At 36.8% G+C, this 23,082-nt stretch overlaps 1 protein-coding gene across 8 annotated transcripts in view; it reads left to right on the top strand.

Moving 5' to 3' along the window:
• CNTN4 (contactin 4) overlaps positions 1-23,082 on the top strand; it is a 973,761-nt gene that overhangs the window by 398,767 nt on the left and 551,912 nt on the right. Inside the window, exon 1 of one of the 8 annotated variants that reach the window (XM_060307735.1) lies at positions 21,267-21,439. The exons of 6 other annotated variants lie outside the window; for them this stretch is intronic. The gene's annotated coding sequence lies outside the window, so the exon portion shown is untranslated. Of the gene's footprint in view, positions 1-21,266; positions 21,440-21,529; positions 21,771-23,082 lie in introns of those variants that run through there. One more of the 8 variants, XM_030867758.2, reaches the window with a different exon arrangement.

Raw genomic sequence — 23,082 nt, 5'->3', positions numbered from 1 at the left:
TAGGAACAGCTACTTAATAAAAGGCTATTAGTAGGCCAGAAAATAAACAGGAGATGTTGCTGAAACATATCATCTATTTTTAAATTACTTTGAAATCATCTCTTGGGCATTGATAGAGAAGAGGATGTTTTATAGAAAACACTCTATCTTAGAAGTATGCTTTCAGATATTGTTTGCTATTTTATATTCAATAATCTGAAGGGGGGGAAAAGGGAGTCAACATGTGTTAATGAAAAATATAAAAGATGATGCGTTGAGTTGAAACCCCGTTATTATAAGGAAGAAGGAAATTGCATTGGCACAAAGTCAGAAAGGTGCATACTTGGTGTTTTCTTATTTCCAAGGGTGATACACACAGGAGATCTCAGTTAGTCTGAGGTACCATGTAAATCTGGTGATCAGGGAGTTGAAAGTCCACATTTCAGCTCTTTCACAGAGTGTATGCGTGCCATAAACGTGACTCTCAAATTAGATTTTTAAAAATAATGAATGAAAAATTTAAGTTCACTGATACATAGATGTCTTTTCTTATTTAGCACTTAGTTCTATTTAATCATTCATTTTTACTACGTAAAATCATGGTCACAGGTTTATCAAGTGGCTTTGATTTTTCTTTTTTTTTCTCTCTCTACCACTAATGGAAGTTTATATTAACTGTGTGTTCTCTCCTTCAGATCTCCCCTACTTCCCAGCAGGAATTAAGTCCTTGGTCATTTTTTCCATCTTCCTACTACTTTGGCAACAGTCTATAACTAGAAAGTCCCAACCATTTCAACATATTTGTTTTGTCTCTCCCTTGAAATATCCAAAAAGAACATACATTTCCTTTTCCTTCTTGAGAAGATTAAAACTAATATTCAAATAATTTTGCCTGCTGTTTCCATTTCCTTTGCTGTTTATCTTTTTGACCCGAGAAACAAGTTAATTTTAAACCTTTCCCGTTTAATGCAACAAATTAACACGTGCATCACATGCTTCTAGCAATCCATTCGTGCAAGGACAGTTTTTTCCGTTTTTTGAGTAACAAGTGACTAGTAACTTATCCTGAACCATCTGTCTCATAATGGTTTTGGAAAATTGGGATTTGGATCAAAGTATTCTCCTTGTCTAATGGATGTTGATAGAATGGGGAAATGGAATTTTCTCAAAAGCTCCCGTCGGTAGCATAACATTTGATGATGGTAACTGTCCACGTTCAGGTTATTGCCTTCAAATTCTTAACCTGTAGAAGAAGAAGATATTTGAAGTGACTGCTGTCAAGACACTCATCTGAATACATAACAAAGTCCTTTTCAACATTTGAATTTCATCTTCCATTACTCTAGAGCTGTTAACCTGCTAACCTGATATGACAATAAATACAGTTCCATCACTAGATAGTGTTGTTTTGGGTACAAATAACTTGTAGTTTATAAATTGTGTCTGCATTAAGAAGAACTGTAAATGGCCTCTGATACTAGATCGGGGTGTAATGCTTGGGCTCCCCTGGAATGCAGTGACCCTTGTAACTGGGTATACCTTGTGGGGGATTGTTGATGTTTATATAAGTTTTTTTTTTTTATTTTCCAAATCACATTTTCACTTGGATGCAGCTGCAGAGGAATGGATTAGCTTTGATTTCTGATCATTGGTGAACTTTTGACAGTTTAACCACCTTATCAGAATGGGTAAAAATTGACCACTTGGAGGGTGGCTGAACTTGAAGTTACAGCCCTTGTTTTCTCCAAACTATTTTTCATGACATTCCAAGATTATATAAAATAACATGATTAGATTGTCCTGTTTGTTTTTTTTTAATCAAGTTATGAGATCATTTCTTTATATAAATCAGATAAAAATTTGCAACCTTGTTGAAATGATGACTACCAAATGTCTGCCTACCTTCTTCTCACTTTCTTCTTTTTGGAATTCCACCTGGTGTTTTTTTGTTGGTGACATTTCTATTTCTAAAAATAGTTTTAGTTTATATAAGCATATCATTTCTGAACCTGACTCCTTTCCCAGCTTATTTGGAAGTATGCTTGTGTTTACCCCAATGCATTGACTTTTACAAGTATTGCCACTACTTGGTGAGGTTCGGGTGAGGTATTGTTTAAACTTAACTTTAAAAAGTAACAACAAGGAAAGTTACATCTTTGTAAAGCAGTTTACCTTTTTCTCTCCCTTTCCACCATCCAACCAACCTACCAACAGACCATCCCTGCATCCATCCATCCATCCATCCATCCATCCATCCATCCATCCATGTACAGTACAAGTATTTGCTGCCAGGGGATTTAGAGATGAAAATACATAATCCTTGTCTTTAAGGAGCTTACAGTCAAAATTATTGCCTAGGATAATATCAGCATTTTCAGGTACTCTTTATCATGGATGACTTCCTTCAAACTAAAATAAAATCTGTATCTGTGTATAATTATAATGCAAGTGCATACATGCACTTAAAAACTTTGTCAGTATTTGGTGAAAGTTTCCCCTCTTTTTCGTACAATAGATTCTGTGACTTCAAGAAAGTTTAAAAGCCTTTGGCTAGACGTAGCATTGGTATTGATCTCTTTCCTCCTTTATCATTGTAATTTTAGGAATACCTGAGAATTTGTCTTCTATAGTTTCTTTTCAGTTTCTAATATACTATGGGATTTGCCACGTTCAGAGAGTTGGAAAGAAACAGTATCAGCCTTTGGCAGTAAATTAATTTTTGCAAAAGCAAATGTACCAGTAGGTTATATCTGTTCGTGAAAATAAATTTGTAAAGTTAAATTATGGCTCAGTACATTTTAAGACTGCACATTGAGAGTAGGTTTAGCAAACCTGTGGGTCAGCACAGATTAAAAAGACACTTCTAGATTCTCTCTTTTTCCTTCCTTGTATGTACCTTGCCAATTAACACCCTAAAGTAATTAAAGTATCTATACTTATCCCTAATACAGATCTACTTTCTTGGGCATTAGCCAAAGTGCACATTTTATAATCACTTACCCTTCAAGCACAACTATTGGTAATTATCTAAGATGTTTAGATGCAAAGTCTTAGCAATTAAAAATCTAAGTTCATGTTTGCTGGGAAAATGTGCAAAACAAGTCTGAACTTTCAGAGCTTGTATAATAGATGCAATGGCAATGCATGGACGTCTCCTTGCATTAGTGCATTACCATTCCCTTCAGTTGAAATGGATGCTTACAAGTGAAAAAAAGCAACCAACATAATGTTACTTAAATTGAATGTAGGCTCCATTTTTAATAATAGATAGTCTGAAATCATAGATAAAAAGGAATGATAAATAATACAATAGAATCCAAACCATTCATCTTTGCATAGATCTACAGAGACATGCTGATTTCCATCACATATTTTCCTGGCATCCAGCCTTGCTTTCTTTTTGCAGTTCTTTTTTTCCAGTGAGTTTTTATGTTGAAATATTTTCCACATTAGCATGTATTGACTCATTTTCTTTTTGGTGAAATATTGAAATAGCTCAGTTTAACGTATCATCTGGGAGGATTTGCCCATCTTGAGAGGATAAGAAACTTGTTGAAAACTATTTTTGCCCTCTCAACAAAAGACATTAGATGTTTAAGCATTCTAGAATTTTCATATTGAATCTAATAGAAGTCACCATAGTGATTAAGGCTGTTCTCAAGCCCCCCCCAAGATTTGAGTAACAAAACTGTGAAGTTGCATCCTTCATCAGATTTTCCTCACTTGAATGAAATTGAGGGGGAGGGGACCTCTGAAGGAAGGAAGCCGGCACTCCCACACCCACTGTTTATTTTCCCATCCCCTTAAGCTAAACCTTGTCTTCCCTGCTGGATGAAGTTTCCCGTTTCCTACAGCTGAAATAAAGACAAACACAGAAGTTATTTCTTAGTTTCCAAAGTACCATGTTCTGTGGAGTTGAAGGGGTTTGAAGAGCATTTTCATAGGTCCAGTGTAGGAAGCATTATGTACTCATTTTAGAACCTCCACACTCTAAAATAATGCTGGTTGTATCAGTTACTCTTAGGAATGCCTCTTCTACGTGTTACTAAGTTTTAAAGCTACTTGTATAGGGTATAATGTTTTCGCCTAGACTAAGCCACATATTCAGCTGTTTAGAAAATGATGGAATTTTATCTTTTTTTCCTCCCTCTCCCTTCTTTTCCTTTCTTCCAGCCTTCCACATTTGTTTTTTTTCTCATTTTTTCTAAGGAATATACCCTCTAAGGACCAAGGAATACTCTAAACAGTAGTGGTTCCACCCACCTTGCTGATTTGACCTTTGTTGTAAATAGAACGTATGTGTGTGTATGTGTGTTAAATACACAGTCTGTCCTGCCATGTTATATGTGTTTCTAAACAAAGGTTGCTGAAGTAGCAGGATTAGGATTATTGTCTTCACCAGGAAAGAAGAAGCCTTCAGCTAACAGCTGCTTAGACAAGAGCATTCTCTACTCTAAAGAAAAGAAAAAGAAAAAGGGGGAAAAAAGCCTTAATTATCTGCACCAGGGGCTTTTTACATCTAAGGAGGTCTGTGTGCTTGTGGCAGGCTACACTTCCTCCTGGGCCCACCTTAGCATCAGTGCTACTCACCCTAAGCCCATTGCTATTCTGCTTTGTCTCAGTGCAAGAAACCCTGATGCCCCGTCTCATGGTTTTCTGTGTTTTTGATTACCACCTAGGCAGTCTCCAATCGTGCTCAGCTGCCTGCCTAGTTTACCTATGATAATTTTTGAAGGAGGTGCCCTTAATTCTTTGCTTATATGCTGCTTATAAAGTTGCATGGGTTTTCAGTGGTCTACCTCAAATTTGTTTTTCCCATAAGCCATATTTTTAGTGCATCATTTTGCAAAGAGTGAGGTCTTTCAAAAGCACGTATATTCTGGTGTGGTGGAAATGCCCGCTTTATACTCTTTTACCCTAATACAGAACCCATTTACAGTTTTGTATTTGTGTGCCAGCAACATTATTTATAGAAATGTACAGAAAATAGCTTGAACCCTGGAATGTATGTTGTAGTTACAAGTCACTGTATCTCCTTTGTATGTTTTAGTGGTATTTAGGAGGAAAAATCTCACACTAAAACATGGTCATGAATTAAGGATAAAATCAATTTTCACATCACTAATCTATATACCAAGACATTATCTTCTGTAGTTTATAAAAACTTCCTATTAAAAAAATTAAGGACAAAAATTCAGTGCTTCTGGGAGGGTAGAATCTTTCACATGAAGCAAGAAATAAACTTCTTCAGAGCCTCAATCAACCGATTGATTGATTCTGGAGAATCAATAAAAGAAGCCATATAAGGGTAGAGATTGTGTCTAATATATCTCTTTTACCCTCCATGCCACCCAGTAAATGGTAGGTATTCAGAAACAACTTTTTGTGATATCAGTAAATCCACACTACATGCATCCATTTACCATTGCCAATCAAAATAAGGTTGGCTCTAAATATTGAAGAACTAAATTATAAAAGAATAACAGATTCAAAAATCTTTCTACTAGCAGGTCCTCCTTATTAGGAGCCTTACTTACCAGTGGGTCAACAAATGAAAAAAAAATATGTGTACACACATGTGTTAAAATGTTAACAGTTGTTGCATCCACATGGTGGGCAAATTGGTAATTATTGCCCTTTTTAAAAATTCTGTGAATGTGTAAGCACTTTCACAAGAAAATACTGGGAGAAAGCAGATGCAGTTGCCTATATGTAAGAAAAGACATAATTGTTATCTCATATCGCTATAGACTCTCCTAGGCTATAAGCAGTTTTTAAACTTTGCATCATTTAGTTTGAACTATCTCATTCAACCTGTCTTTTCCTGTGTGTTTAAAATCCCTCTAATTACAATTTTAGTTTTTACGGCCTCTGATATTTAGTATGATGGAAATGCCTCAAAACATGTATGTATTCCTCAACTCCAAATCCTTTTGTAAGACTAGAAATTCACTTAAAGAATGAGGAGGTGACTCCTCCTTCACCAAGCAGACTGCCTGTCATGGTTTTATTGCACTCTGGTACTTTACACTGGGATTCTCACTGTGATTATCTGCAAATCATTCACAAGTTTTTATTTTATTTTTATTTTACTTATTTTATTTTGTTTGACTCACAAATGTATACTGTAAGCTTCTCAGACAAGGAGTGTTTTAAGTTTTTGATACCTTATTACCTCCCTGCAAATCAGAAAATATGGCAGTTTAGGCTCTATCATGTTGTTTTGGTTTTTATTGATTTTTTTTTTCCAAAAAAATCTTTAGGCACTCTTGTAATGTTACTCAGCAAAAACTTGTTGAATCCCTGAAGGCAGGGAATGTTGCCTTCTGGGTTTCTAGCATAGTGCCTTGTATATAATAGGTGCTTAATAAATACTGTTTGACTTTAATGCAAGAGATGGCTCATACGCTTTGCAGATATTTTACACACTTTTAAAATTATAGCACCCCTTTTATAGCACTTGTGAGTCCTTCCTTCTAAATGCATCCCAAATTTCAGAGATTATAGGTTCGGATAGTAGGTCTGGTGGCTGGGCTTGGTCATGGAGGCTTATCTCACGTGTTCAGAAACAATCTGAAGGCACTGGAAGTGAGATGCTGTATGCAGTAGAGAACGGGGGATCTTGTTCAGTGCTCCAAGGTGGCAGAATGAGAGAGCAGTTTCTGCTTCCAGGTATATTTGTTTTGAAGATCTCAGAGGTGAGATTAGCCATTCTTTTCCTTTCTGCTTTCCCATATTTTACAGCTACATAGGTGACCATAGTGTCCTTAGTAGATATTTTTCCTCTTTGGTAAAATAATTGAAAGGAAGAATCTTAGTCATTTAGCTTATTATTACATTTTCTACCTAGTTTTCTATTTAATTCCATTTTATGACACTCTGGGTCCTTCTATTTAAGAAACTGCAGTAAATGAAGGAGAGGAACGAAGCAGATAAACTTGGATTAGCTGTCTTCCTTGATAATGCTTAGAAAGAACCTCAGGCCGGTACCCTAACTGACAAATCTGACGTGTGGCAGCGGTTTATAATCCAAACAGTATTGTCTATACTCCTTTCAATCTATCAGGTTTTATAGGAAGTTTGTACAAAGACTTGATGGTTATATTGTTACACAGATTTAATTCTATGAACATAAAAAATTGATTACCCTGGGGCATTAAGAGGACTGTTTTTACTGATTGAATATTTTACTTGCATAAATGGTAATTCTTATAAACAGCTACATATTTTACTGTTAGTATCTTACAGTTCTTAAATTGTAAGCCTGAATGTTTCATTTTAATTATGAATTTCCATCCCCTGCCCCAAATATCAAGATCATTTACAGAGTGTTTTACTTCCTATTGGTACCAAGATGATCAAGTTGCCATCCACATTCGACTTCCAAAAGAACAAGAACTTCTTTCTTGTTGTCTTTTCTTTCTTTTTTCGGCTTATTAAAAAAAAAAAGAAAAGAAAAGAATATCTGCTCTAAAATGATTCATTGGAGCTACTCTAATAATCTTATTCTGTTACTCTAATAGAATCTAACCTAGACTATTCCCAGATATGGAGATAGTTTACATGTCAAAAAATACTATTCCTTAGGAGGTAAGATGATAAGGTAACAGTTTTGCTGTCCTAAAACCTCAAAGCTGGAGGATGCCTGAGAGACATTCTAGTCTCTAGCCTCCCTCATTTTACACAGACCACACAGGGATCTAGTTGATATCTTCTCATCAACAGGAAATCCCATCTTCAGAATCCTCATTCAGTGATTTCTGCCACTAGAGTTTCACTGTTGGCTTGAGTAATTAGTGTTGAGTAGTGATTATGGAAGAGACTGCTGGTTGCCAACCAATATCAATTCTTCGTTTGTTACTTAATAACAGAACACCAGTATTATTTAGAGCAGCAATGTGCCCAGATAAAATGTTGTAATTTTTATTACATGTAACTAAGTTTTGTCCAATTATATACAAGCAGAAATATGTGGGAGGACTTCCAAGAGGTCTCTTCAAGGGGAGATGTTTTAGCTGGGAATTGAGATTTCTTGTCCTGCACTCCACTTCCTTCTTTCTGCTGCCCGGAAATCAGGCTTGGTGGCCGGAGCTCTTGTAGCTACCTTGAACCATGTGGTGATCTTGATTAATGTAACAAGCTAGAATAGTGGAGGAAAATTATAGAAGCAGCCTAGGTTCTTAATTGAAGACTATGGGACTGCAATACCAGCCCTGTATGGCTTATTAAGGTTCTTTCCCTTCAAGTGAGAAATGAGTTTCTTTCACCTGAACTATTATTATTGGGTTGACCAAAAAGTTTGTTCATTTTTTTTTTCCCTAAGATGGCTCTAAGAGTGCCTAGTTGTCTTTAACTTCATTCAAAACAATTTTGTTAGATTGTATTGTGACAGCTGTCATATCAGCGTGCATTTTAAAAAACTTATCGAAATTGGTGAACTTTTGTGTAGCCATTTTAATATTGAAGATGGAAGAAAAAAAGCAACATTTTCAGCATATTATGCTTTATTATATCAAGAAAGGTAAAAACACAACTGAAACACAAAAGAAGATTTACACAGTATATGGAGAAGGTGCTGTGACTGATCGAGTCAAAAGTGGTTTTGGAGTTTCGTGCTGGAGATTTCTCGCTGGATGATGCTCCACGGTTGGGTAGACCAGTTGAAATTGATAGCGATCAAATCGAGGCGTTAATTGAGAACAGTCAACTTTATACCATGTGGGAGACAACCGACATACTGAAAATATCCAAATCAAGCACTGAAAATCTTTTGCACCAGGTCGGTTATGTTCATAGCTTTGATGTTTGGGTTCCACGTAAGTTAAGTGAAAATACCCTTGTCGCCATATTTCTGCACGCAATTCTCTACTGAAACGTAACAAAAATATTCCGTTTTTAAAACAAATTGTGATAAGTGATGAAAAGTGGATACTGTACAATAATGTGGAATGGAAGAAATCATGGGGCAAGTGAAATGAACCACACCAAAGGCTGGTCTTCATCCAAAGAAGGTGATGTTGTGTATATGGGATTAGAAGGGAGTCCTCTATTATGAGCTCCTCCTGGAAAACCAAATGATTAATTCCAACAAGTACTGCTCCTAGTTAGACCAACTGAAAGCAGTACTCGATGAAAAGCATCCGGAATTAGTCAACAGAAAATGCATACTCTTCCATCAGGATAACACAAGACCGCATGTTTCTTTGGTGACCAGGCAAAAACTGTTACAGCTTGGTTGGGAAGCTCTGATTCATCTGCCGTATTCAGGAGACATTGCACCTTAGGATTTCATTTATTTTGGTCTTTACAAAATTCTCTTAATGGAAAAGATTTTGGTTCCCTGGAAGACTGTAAAAGGTACCTGGAACAGTCATTTCCTCAAAAAGATAAAAAGTTTTGGGAAGATGGAATTATGAAGTTGCCTGGAAAATGGCAGAAGGTAGTGGAACAAAAGGGTGAATATGTTGTTCAATAAAGTTCTTGGTGAAAATGAAAAATGTGTCTTTTATTTTTACCTAAAAACTGAAGGAACTTTTTGGCCAACCCAGTATTTTGATTTTCCTCCCATATGTAGTTGAATCAATTTCTCTAAAGTTTCAAATGAATTATGCTAAGTGGAATTCCCATAGGTCAGGGAGGCATTTTAATAAACACTGGCCTAATCCCAGGAACTCCCAAAGAAACTGATAATACTGGAAGAGTTGCTTGATTTCCCTATATTTTGCTTTTCTTACTTGAAAAACAGAGGCAATGATAATAGCCCTGTTACTTCTTCATATTGTGATAATGTGATAGTTCTTGAAAAAGTATAAAATACTATTTATATGCAATATGCTTCCCATTAATAATATTCTCTTGATCTAAAGCAAGGTTTCTTAACTGAAAGTCTGTGAATTCCTTGATATTTTATGAAAAACTGTAATTGTGGATACATTTTTTTTTCCCCCTAGGGAGAAAGTCCTTTAAATCCTCAGCAGAATCTAGACATCAGAGACAGTGTCCAAAATGGGAAGGTGATATTTATCTAGAGAAAGGCCCTTTCTGTTGTAGAGCAGTTACAAAATATTATTTGAAAGCCTACCTTCAACATCATAATCATCATTTAGTAACCATCTCTGAATGGCTAAAATTGACAGTCCTTCAAGTTCTCATTTCTAACACCACTTCCTCCCCAAAGCATTTTTTAAAGTGTCAAGTAAGAAATAATCTTTCCCTTTTCTAGATTCCCATTGGGCTTTCATAAATAACTCTCTTAAAAAGCGTATCTATGGGTTTTATACTTCTCTACTGGACTTCAAATCCTGAAAAGCAAGTATTAAGTCTAGACCTGTATTAAATGCCTAGCCACTTAATCCTATGACTTATCATATGCTTGTTGGATGAATAAATTCTTCAGAACATTTGCTTATTTTAGTGGTGTATACAGTACATTTTTATAAAGGCCTGGTTTAAATATAGGAAATTTCAGCCTCAAAAGTAATTTAATAGGAAGGGCTTCAAATTGGATCCAGAGTTCAGCCACTGGAACATGGCCCAGAAAGGGAGCAGATGGTGATCCGCAGTGCATGGCTGCAGTGCACATCTTGTCACTTGGTCTGCGGTCCCTTACTATGTACATGACAATAGGAGTTAGATTTGTGCTTGGGTTTGCTCAGAGAAGTTAGGTTTAAAAAGATACAAAAGACTTTCTACCTAGCAGATACCATTTGTTACCATACTATACTTTCTGTGTAGTAGGTATAAAACAAAGGAAAGTTAATCAATTTTTTCCTTTTGACACCAACTCAACTTTTTCGTGCCATCTGAAAATATATTGGCACTACAAAATTGTACCAGTAAGAAAGCCATTTATTCTTGATGACATCTGAAATTTTGGTCAAATTATACTTGGTTGCTTTTAATCAGCTCATTTAATTTTTCTTGGGTTATTAGACATTCTAGGAAAAACCCTGGGGATTTTGGGAGGCTTAAGAATAATTCTCTTCTTTACTTTTAAAGTTCAGAATTAATTGAGAAACATACTTAGCAGTCAGACTGATAGAAATAAAAACAAACCTTTATTACTGATAAAGTTAAAAACATGGCATAGATTTGTTGACAAGTAGAGTACTAATAATTTACCCCTGAATTAAACAGATTTATTCACCCAGTTACATGCACACCTGGACTGCTTTAGTGTCCTGGGCCCCTTCTCAAAGGGGCAGGCTCTGTGCTGTGTGGTCAGAGGACAGAACAGAAGACACCTTTTCTGAAGGTAGGGGTTGCCAAAGTAAGAATAGAGGAGGAAACTGATAAACTTATGTTCTGATGCTTCTAATCTCATGGGCAAAGTCCAGGAGTGTTACTCTACCATTGCCCATCCAAATGGGACCTTGTTCCTGGATACTAAGTGTTCCCTCTTCTTACATATTGTATTTCATAGTGTTCCTCTGATACTGTTTCGTGTCATCATTTTCTTCTCACCAGTTATAGAAAAACTTCTATGAACACTCATCCCTGATTAAGTCACATGTAAAATCCTTAGCTTGACACTCGTGATCCCTGTGAACTGGCCTCAGAGCATCTGAAATCTATACCCCGCAGTTTGCATTCCCCTAACATTTCAGTTTCCAAATGACTTAGCTCATTAGCTTGTCTTGGGAAAATCGAGAATTTGGTACATTTCATATCTGCTGTCGGTGATTCTGCCATTGACACATGCAGTGAACATTTTAATGCCCTTTGTCCGTGAGTGTACACAGGTAGAAACCTATGCCATTTTAGTAAGAAGGGATTTGGGAGATGGAGTGGGGTTATTCTCACAAGACCCAGGTAAAGTTAGGCCAGCACTGTGGAATATAATAATTTCACATATTTTCTATTAATGTTGCTTTTTAGTGTTACTTCTTTAATATTTTTCTGATATTTCCTACTCTGATGAATACCTAAGAGCCAAAATTTATTATTCTCTATCTTAGGACTCTTTTTTAAAAAAAATTTTGCAGAGTTCTTAATAGAATTTCTAGTTATTTAATTTACTTATTGATTGCTTATCTGCTGACTGTCTCCCTCACGAGGGATAATAACTCTGTAATTGTTGCTGTCCATTTGTGTGGCTAAATGTGGCTAAAACCAGCTCACTGATTTGCACCCAATAGATAATAAGGATGAGTTGAATGAATCATTTCACTTACTCGTTTATTGTTCTCTCTTCCTCTCTCTATCCCACAAATAACCACTTGTCCTTTGAATTAGAAACAGACAAAATAATTTTAAATGCCCCATTGGAATATAGTAAGTCAATGTTAGGAAAAATTATTTAGATCGTGAGGTACTAATAAGTAACCAGTTCACTGAATATTTCCATCTTATTTCTATTTTTTATTTTTATATATGTTATCACAAATACATGTGAATACTTATACATGGAATTTGATAGGTGCTTAGTAAATACTGATTGCATTTTTGGCAATAAAATTTCAGTTTTATGCCTCTTCTGTTCCTGTCAGGTATTACAGCTCATTCTCTAGCCCTCAGAGATGCTTTCTTGCAGTTTCAGGAAGTAATTTACATCATTTCCTATGTGAATGACACCTAGAGACGTGTGGCCTGACATCCCAGCCAGCTCTCAGGGCTCATAGGCCCTCAGTCGTCAGCTTAACCTTGCTACTCTGTCTTGGCATTTTTTTTTTTTTCCTCTCAGGCTCTACTATACACATGTGCATACATGTAATTTTGGTGTATTTCTTTTATTCTTTTAACCAGCATTTTTATGACGCTTAAAGGAAGTGTTTTAGCCCACAATGTTTCTAGGACTTCTTCTTCATTTTGCAGATGAAAAAAGAACTTCCCAGAAAAGTCAACTTACTTACCTGAGTATACTTGACTAATAAACAACCAAGATAGAATGCTGGTGTCCGAATCTGATGTGAAAGCTCTTTCATAAAATTTAATGACTATGCTTTTATTATTATTACTCCTGTCATTTTAATACCCATGACTGAATTGTCAAATGATACAAGAACCTGATGAAAACCATATTGTTGCATGGCTTTGTAACTGCCACGCCTGTTAAAAAATCATTAATTCTTTAAACATTTACAGAGCTACACCACTGAGCTAGATGCTGGGTTAACAAAATTGAACAGGACGTCATAGCTCTTTTGAGGAGGTCATATTCTAGTAGACAAAATAGTTGTATCACCAGATAATTACAGAGCAGTGTGCCTGAAGATCATGTGAGAGCAAAGACAACAGTGATACTGTCCTGGGGGGTGGGGGAGGAGGAAGAATGGGTTCAGAAATGCTTCATCCTGAAATAGTTCTTTTTAGATTAATGAATGTATTGAATAGAGGGATAAATAGATGGATAGTTACGTGATGAAGATAGTTACTATCATTATCACCGTTATATAGAAAGTCAGGCACAGAGAAGTTAACTTGTTTAAGCTCACACAGTTAGTAAGTGGAGTATCTAGGCTACCAGGCTGTCTGACTCCAGAGTGTTCACCCTTACACTTTGATAGTTAGAACCACCTCTAAAAGACTAGAAGTACTTCCTGATGAAGGGGTTTCGGGTAGAGTAGCATTACAGCCAAAGAGAGAATATATTTGCATGGAGGGGAAAAGTAGCGTGAAGTTTTTAAGGAAGGAAGAGGAAAAAAATCCTAGTTGGTGAATGGAATAGAAAGCACAAATCATTGAGGGAGGCGGTCATTAGAGTGGGGACCAGGTATGAATTGGTTGTGTTTAGGTTTGACCAGGGAGTTGATAGGGTCTTTTGAAGCATTTTAAACAGGAGGATAATGTTTAGATTTCTGTTTTGGAAAGGGCACGCTGACATCACTGTGGAGAATGGATTTCAACCAGGGCTTTTCATTTTTTATTCATTTTCAGGTGAAAAATGCTACAGCAAAACAGAGTGGTTTAGAGATCAATAAATGACACAATTTAAAATGTCTGAAAGGAACTCTTTGGCTCCTAAATATAGAGTGCATTCTGCAGAAGCTGAAAGTGACCCTAATCTGATAACTGTAGTATTTTTAGCATTTATAGATATGAAGGGGGGTGTCTCATTATTAACTTAAGACATCACTAAGAAGAGCGATATCCAGATTTATCCGGACAATTTCCCTCTTGCCCTCAAAAAAAATGGTTAATTTTATATTTTTCTTCCCACCTTTATATGTTCCGGAGCTGGTAATAAATTTTCATGAAGAACTTGATGTGTTATCATTGGCCTCCGTTTATGAGAAAACTTGCAGAAATTTCCTGATGGCCTCCATTAGCACCACTTTGATGTTGTGTGAGAGGGTAGAGTGAGTAGGTTGGGATCCTTTAAGAAAATAAATTGACAAATTATTGAGGTCAAAGAATCCAGGTATTTTCTAACCATGGTTGTGAAAATTAAGTCAAGGTTCATCAATGTGTGCCAAAATGAGCAGGTGAAAGCTGTTTGAGAAAATGACATATATGAAGTATTCTCCAAATATTACTTACTAGTTACAAAAGTAAAATGATACTTTTACATTTATAACAGAAATCTGGAGATCAAACTTAATACCACCAGTAACAGTATAAACTGACAATACGTACCTTCCAACACAGTGCACCGAGATCTCAGTGTCACCTAACCAGAGAGTATTTAGTAAGTGATAGTTTTTTATCAGTGTTACACTCCTTGGCTTCCTTACTCACATTGTGGTTATATAGGTGAAAGTCATTGTTCTTTGGAAAAACATTGTTTGGTGAACTATTGTATTATACACGTTAAATATTTTACAGTTTTATGTGTCAATGATACCTCAGTAATACTGAAAAAAAAATTTTGGCGAATTCTTAAAGTGACTTAAGGGTAAAGTGTTAGGACGTCTGCTACTTTCAAATGGTTCAGGAAAAAATGAATATAACAGAGAGAAGGAAGAAGAGAAGGAGAGAGAAGAGCGACTAAAAACAGAAAGCAGTCATCAAAATGTTTACATTAGTTCTAGGTCAAAAATATAAGGGTATTGAACGTTCCATTCTTTCAACTTTCCTCTAAGTTTGAAATAACTCAAAAAAAAAAAAAAATTGGGGCAGATGGAAGTCCAGATGATCAAGTTGAAAATAGTGCTCTATAATCTTATCCAAAATTATTACATTTTGTATGTTATTTTAGATCAACCCTACCCACCAATTTTGAGGTTTAATACATTTGCTTTATTTTGTATCAGCCTGTTTTAAAATTTCAAACTTTAGAACCATTGGTTCACTGTAGGCAAACACAGTTAAGAACATTTTCTGTTATGAACATGATTGGAAAAGGAAAAAGAAATTGTCAACAGTGAAAAATAAAAGTTCTACATAATAAAGTTTAAAAAAAACCCCAAATCTGCCATTTATGAGCTATGAGCCCTTGGACAACTTACTCATATCTCTGGTTCTCAGTCTCTTCTTCTATGAAACAGGAGTAGTAAACACACCTAACTCATAGGGTTGCGGTGAAGATTCAGTTAATCCATGTAAAGTGCATAGTGGTTTCTGACACATAATAAACTCTCAAAATAATGATGGGCCGTGGCAGGAAAAAAGTGTGTCTCTGGACAAAAGTCTTCCTCCTGCTGTACTGTTCACTGCTCAAAATAAATCTGTAATATCCCCCACCCCATAAAATTACGTACTGTTTTAAAATTGCAGAGTCTCAAATAATCACTTAGCATAAGAACAGAGGTATACTTTAAAGATACATATGATTATGTGGCTATATCATATAGATTACATAAACTTTAGATTCCTAGAATTAAAGGTTGCTTTCCCTACATTTGTCGTTTGCTAGTAGTGTTTCTACATCGTATAGATACAGAGGATAGAAGGGTATGAATTTAAAAAGAAGTTTCCCTGAAAACAGCTTTTAAAATTTCTAGAGAGAATCTCGAACTCTCTCTTAATCTTTGATTTACATGTGTTCTAAAATTGGCTACTCCTCTGTATCTGGGAGTCAGTCCATTTTGGAAAAAAACCTTTAACCCATTTTCTCAAAGCAGGTAGGAAGGAAAGCAGGCATCTTATTCTCCTTTTCTTTGATCCATAAAATATAAGAATAGTTTTAACCCATTCTAATCAGGCACTCACTTTTTTCCTAAAGTAACATTGGTAATCTTACCAAGTACAGAACTTTTTGGATTTTGCTCTGCTTCTGCCAGTGAACATCCTGTGGGTACCTTTTTCTCATCTTGCTCCAGCTGCAGCAGATCTAAGGGGAAACAGTTTCACTTTAAGAAACAAAGGTGAGCTGTGACTCACCTCATGTAAAAGCCACAACAAGGCTTTTTGCAGTTGATGCAAGGGATGCCAAAGAATAAAACGAAAAGCTCTTGCCGTCTACCTAGCGCCTACCCTCCCTGGAGCTGACAGAAGAGCTCAGCACTAGAGCTGGAGTCATGTGATAAAGCTGTTTATAAATAATAACTTTAGTGGATGATGAGAAATGCAGTAAACTTTTTCTGAGCCAGACGGGATGTTGTAGGGGATACCATATAAATGCATGAAGTTTGTAAGAAAAGCAGATGCTGAGAGATTTGATTTCTCTCCCCCATAATTTAAATGGACAATGAATTTAGTAGGTGCTTAATAAGTTGTTGTTGAATGAGTAAGCAAGAGAGGTCTTACAACTGAGTTCCTAAGGAAGGTCCATGAATTGAAGCATATTTGAGGCATATTTAATCCCAAATCTGTATTAAAAGTGTATCTATTTCAGGAGTGAAATCACATTCCTGAAATGGGAACATACAAAAAGATACCCATCTGTTTAGGGGAAATAGCAGAGATAGAAAGAAAAAAATATGTGTGGAATTACATGGCCGTCCACTTGCCATAGACTTGTGTTCATTGGTTTCCATGGTTGGGGGGCGGGAGAGGGTAACAGAGCTGGACTGAGATTCATTTTTCTCAGTTCTCTTTGGTTTTGTGAGAAGCAGGAGGGAGCTGAGGGCCATAGTGGGTGCTTGTGCTGACTTGACTTTTTCACTTCGTCATGCCACTAGCCATTTGTTCCAAGGCCCACGTTTGTTTGCGCTAATAGACTTGGAATTACAGTATTTTCTCAGCTTTTGGACTAGCTTCTTGTACTGAATATTGTAATTTTTGTGAAAGCATACTGGAAAGTCTAAAGTAACGTTCAAGGCAAAACAGTCCATTTGCTACTGCAGCTATATTTAGAGCAATACCATTTAAACTTGGTCAGTTTTTCATCTTAGCTCTGAATTCTTAAGAATTTTAACTATGAGGACTCCATCAAGATTCCTTTGGGTCAGGGTTTCTCAGATGTGGGACAGATCATTTTGAGGGAGGGGATGTCCGGTGCATTGCAGGCTGTTTAGCAATATCTCTTTCCACCAGATGCCACTTACCCCCCTCCCCTGAGCTGTGACAATCAAAAACTCGTCTTTTAAAACTTCCCGTTTTTGTTGTAAGAAAGATCAGAATCTTCTGAGGAAAAGAATTTTTGTTCTCAGATGGTAAGAAAATCAGTATGTGTTCTTTGGCCAGTGTAATGAGGATAAATCAGTTTTACCCCTAAAAGTAAATGAGCAATACCACTTGCAAAACCATTTGCCTACACTTTGTCTCTCTTCCTCTCTCTCTTTCCTTATCTTTCTCCACACACACATGTATGCACACACACATACACACACACATAAACACATAGGCCCATGCATGCACACCTTAAATTAACTGACACTTTTTGCTAACGATGGCTCCAAACTTCTGAGCAGTTGGTGGTAGATAAATATTGAGGCATACTGCATTTTAATCTAGCTTATAGGTCAATTTGATGTCATTGTGACATAATTTTCAAAATAGGCTGTTTTCTCTACAGATTGTTTTAATTTTGTGACCCTGGTCTCAGTGGATTACTGTTACAACAGTCTGATTACTTCCTGGAAAATGAATATGGCTACACACTTTTTCTTGTGGATCCATACTTGTGGCTTGTTTCTTGATTAATTTCTTACTGGCTCCATCACTTTCAGTTAGAAAAGGAAGTCCAGTCAAGCTGCTTAGATTGTCATTCCAGTGGGTGCCCTGGGGCAGTGATTTCTGAACCGTCCATTCCTTTGAAATTTTGTTCTCAGCTGGAGAAATGTCAGTTGTCTCAGCTTTTGGCTCTGACTTTTAGTGAGAGAGGCAAGGAATAGGAAGTATGAATACTTTGTAGAAGAAGCAATGAGCACTTATATGCACATCAAGTGACTTACTGCTGAAGATTCCAAAGCATTAAAAAATATTGATTAAGCCTCAACCTGTTGGGAAATTACTGCCATAACTTTCATTTTCCCCCTAGATTTGCTGAAGCTCAGAACTGTATTTAACTTGCTGAATCTTGTGTTGTGGCCAGAAAAAGACCTCAGGGGCCCCATTCCCCAGGTCCTTATTAGCCTTGACAAGAGTGTTGTTAAAAATGTAGATTGTTGACAATTCCAAAGAGATGCACTTTCTTGGAGTTACCACATAAAGTCTAAAACAATCACTGTATATTTTTGGCTTCCAAAATACATTCTGGGGTAATATATCAGGTCCTACTGTATGAAGACAGTCTCTTTTGTTTGCAGTTACTAATCATTTTGGTCATTTACTCCCTCTCTTTGCTATATTTATTTTGCCATTAATGTTGGCTTTGACCTTAAAATAAAAAAAAAAAAACACAGACATTTCCCAGATTTAGGTTTTTCTTATAAACCATATTTTAAATGATATGTCTCAGGGGAGTAGTGTATGAAGAATTGATGGAAGTTAGAGATTTTTAGTTAATAATTATCACCTACCATTAGAAACAAGTGCAAATCACATGATGTCAAAGTGAATCTATCACATACCATAATCAAAGATGAACCAAAGTAATTACCAGGCAAAGAGAGATTGAATACAACTTAAAACTAATTAAACTATTTATTTTGACTGTACCACTGAATAAACAGTTTGTATTTTAATTTGCTCCTGTTTTCATTTGCTGCAGCAATACGTTTGCTAATATAACTGAGATGCACAATTGCTATTTAATTAACCTGTTTTTGTCAGCACCTCACATGAGCCACGTGAAGTAGATGTGCTAAAGTCTCAATAATAATGAGCCAGATAAAAATAGCAAACATGAAATTTGTTGCCAGTCATTTTACGTTATGCCAATTTGCAAGAATACCCCAAGAATTTTTTTTTAAATGGGTTACTTTAAAGAAATTGGATTGAAAATAGTTGCAAAAACAAACGTATTGAACCAACACAAAATTACTCAGAAGTCTGGTGAATTTTTTTAAGTTTAATTATAGTTTCATCATCCCTCACTTTGTATATTGTTATTATTAGCTATTGATAGTAAGTCTACTTGAGGCCTTGTATCTAGTTTGGAATGAGTTGGTAACGGACACAGAAAGATCTGGTAGCATACATCTTTTGCAAAATCTTGTGTCCTTTGGGTGAGTTATTTTTCTAGTTATTGAGTAAAGCATCAGAAAAGTGTGGATCCATTTTTCTGTGATTCCCTGAGACCAGTATCAAAACCCTAGGACAGTTTGGATTGTCTTGACCTTGATGATACATATTTTCCCACAAAAGATGGCGTGACTGACAATGTGAAGAGAAACCCTATCTTTCTTTACTTTGGATAGTAGGAGTGTAAGAAAGTAAGCTGGAATAATCCCATTTAAATATAAAAAGACTGTTTCCCCACAAATCAAAGTATCTGGTGATTGACACCACGAAGACAAAACATTTTGACCAGACTTTTGGTTCTTCATCCAGATGTTTTACTCTCAGGCAGAAATAGTGTGTGTAGAAATAGCCCAAACCATCTTCTGGCCGGCCCTTTTTTTTTTTCCTTTTACACATTTATAATTTACTCACATAAATCATGCTGCCTCTAGTTCTCTAAAACAGCTGCGTATCAGCCAATTTCTCATGGGACCCTCAAAGGTAACAGAGACCTCCCAATTGAGGACAGTTTAAAAAAAAAAAGCATACATTTATTTCATTCCCGTTCCTCAGGTCGCTGCTATGAAGTATAAACACTATTCTTTCGGAGAGCCACTTTCTAGCTCTTAGAACAATAGTAGACTGTCTTATCTGCAAGAGTCCTCAGAGATCTGGACCAAGGCCCCATTGTACAGATAAGAAAAACAAGGCTCAGAGAGGTGCAGTCATACTGTAGGTCGTCTGATTTTTATAGCAAGATGAGCATAAGAACTCAGGGTTTCTCTCCTCCTAATATCTGCCCTGTCTTTATCACACAGGCCTATTAATTATAAGCACCTTTTTGTGTGTGTTGGAACTTTAAATTATCACATGGGTGCCTTAATCACAGCCTTTGATGAGTGACACAAGAGCTGTCTCCTTTCTCTGAAATGGAAAGTTTTACATCTCTAACCCACACTTGCTTAACTAAGGTCAAATTTACATAAGCAAATATCTTCAAGGGCTGGCAGGTAGCGTATATGAGCAAAAGCAGGAGTCGGCACAGGTTTGGTAAAGTGCAGGACACATGTTCTGTTTAAAAATGTTCACATTCAAATTCTAAAATCTCTCTCTTGCCGAACCAAGCATGTCCACAGGCTACTAGTTTGCAACTCCTGACTGTATCACCGTGCAGACAGAGTAAAGAAGAGTGTTATTCCAGTTACACAAGCGGAATCAACATTACCAGTTCCTTTTGAATACTTGGTGTCCTGAGTTCCATGCCAAACCCTCTGCTTTGAATGCCCTGGACTTCTAGGACTCAAGAAGAAACATATATTTGGAGACATAAAATGCCCGCAAAGAGACTATTTTGAGTCTAACCAGTCTCCCCAAAGTCTAGATCTGCAAAGAATATGGGCACACGTGTCCCATATAATCCAGAGGGGCAATGCTGCAGCCTGTAAGCTTCCTGGTAGCCGCAAGTAACCCTAACAGACAAACCAAATCACAGGGCAAACCCACCATATATACCTAACAACCAGTGTAATTATATTCTATAGTTGAGGAATTACATAAATTGCCCATTGGGAAGGAAGCCTTAAACTCTCCCCCCCCCCTTGAAATCTATAAACAGCTGTGCGAGTCTCTGCATATCTTTGAAAGGTTGAACACATTTGATCGGGGAACCAAGTTGATTTCCTAATCAGGTTCGATGTGAGCAGAGCCAGTTAGAGATGTGTGTGATTCTCCCAGTGTGCGTTTTTGATTCATGCGCTAATTATGTCGATCCTTTGGGGAACACAGCCACAAAGCTGGGTCCTCCTTGATTAATGCTGGCAGAGAGCCATGCAGTGCACAGCGGAGAGCAGTTCAGCATCTCTAGGCCCAGATGAGAATATGGTCCCATTATCTCCCAGCTGCCTAAGCAATCCATAAGGGCCTGTTCTGCGTGGATGATCAGTGTAGTGGAAGCAGGGACTTGCTGAGAGCTGAAATCTCTGTTTGATTTGCTGTAACATGGAAAGCGAAACTGGGACATTTTACTTTGCAGTCTGTAAGTACCAGGTTTTTCTCTCCCCCTCTTCCTCCCTACAGCTCCATGTGAATGTGACTTTGCAAGCTGCATTTGATTTTCTGTTCCATCGCTCTTTGTTGAATCAAGCTGGTGAGACAGAGTGTAATCTGTTTAGAGCTTGCTGTTTCTGTCAGATCTCTTTTATAATTGATTCCTACAAGGAAATAAGAGACCTTTTAGAACGCTTTTATGGAAGTTAAAAATTATTGGCTTTGTTTGAAATTTGGAAGCATGCGTGCATTGTCTGTGGTGCTCAGGATGGCTAGAGCATATATTTATCTTCTGTATCTCTGGCCATTGCAAGAAAAATGTAAGTAGAAGTAATGCATATATGTAAAGAGATCATCTTACTTGCATTTCTGTATAAAAGAAGCTTGTGTCAGTGTTTCCAGAATTTATTTAAGATAGTTTATTTTGTGGCTCTCTCCTGCTACTAAGAAATGCAGAAACAGGAAAGTTTCTCTTGTTTTTCAGGTGCATGCTATTTAGAAACTTTGCGGGGTGTGGGGGTAACTATTAGGAATATTTGCAAATATAAAGTATATGTGTCTTTTTTCATTCTAAGGGATGGTATTGAAAAATAAGAGTATGTTTAGCCCATTTTTGCTTTTGAATGCACTACTTTTTATGGAGATGTGCAATGTAAAAAAGCAAAAATTATCAGTTCAGCTCTGGGTTCATTTATCTTTCATATGTCTCCAAATGCAACCTATCAAATTAGTACTTGTTATCTATGCAAGATGAATTCATCATAAAAATGATATTAGAAATTAATATTGTTAATAATGTTTGCATGGTGTCTTCCAAATGATCAATGGCTTAGTGAAATTAAAGATCGTTATCACTGTGGAAAAGGGTATACGGATTTTTGGCCTGGGTTTCCCCTAACCTAAATATAAACCACACTTTTCTTCCTGGATTGAAAGTAGAATAATTGAGCTGCTGGAAGAATAGAATTTGAATATAAGAGGCTTTAACTCCTTGAACCAGTGGCCAGAGCTGAGGTGAACCAAAGTGAACTTCAAATCATTCCTATCTGCAAAGGGGAATCGAAGTGTCCTCATTGAGCTTGAGTCCGTGGAGCTGGAGGATCCCGCAGTTTCCGGAGTGGAAATACAATTTTTCTGAATAGGCAGTAAGTTTCAAAGCAGAGAGAAACCACAGGCTGTGAAGTATCAAAGTGTCTCACTGGTGAGGACAGAGGATGTTCTCATTAGATTTGGTTGAGGGGAATGATGCAAGGGGGAGAAGACTCAAAATAGATGGCTGTGTACATGAGCACCGGCATTTTCAGAGCTTGAGGTTTGGAGGGGAGAAGTTAACAAACCAATAAAGAGCACTTAACATCTGGCAAGATGAAGCAAACGGAGAATGGCCGTGGTACCTCTGGGTAGCCAACAGTCCCAGGGCTGTCCTTGAGGAGAATTCTGTTCTCTGCAAAAAAGTAAGTGTGTTTAAGGGTCTGAAATATGGAAATCTGAAATAATGGCAAGTGGATTTGATGGTTAGTTACATTTCCCCTAAGCAGAAGATTGGCCTCATGCCTCTTCCCAAACTGAGCTGACTTGTGTGAGTGATGGTTACTGAGGAAGTCTCAGCTATATTTTAAATAATAGTTTGTG

The sequence above is a fragment of the Globicephala melas genome, chromosome 11 (assembly GCF_963455315.2).
Source record: "Globicephala melas chromosome 11, mGloMel1.2, whole genome shotgun sequence".
Classification (NCBI taxonomy): Eukaryota; Metazoa; Chordata; class Mammalia; order Artiodactyla; family Delphinidae; genus Globicephala; species Globicephala melas.
The sequence above is the reverse complement of the archived record's forward strand: the minus strand, read 5'-3'. Positions and strand labels throughout refer to the sequence as shown.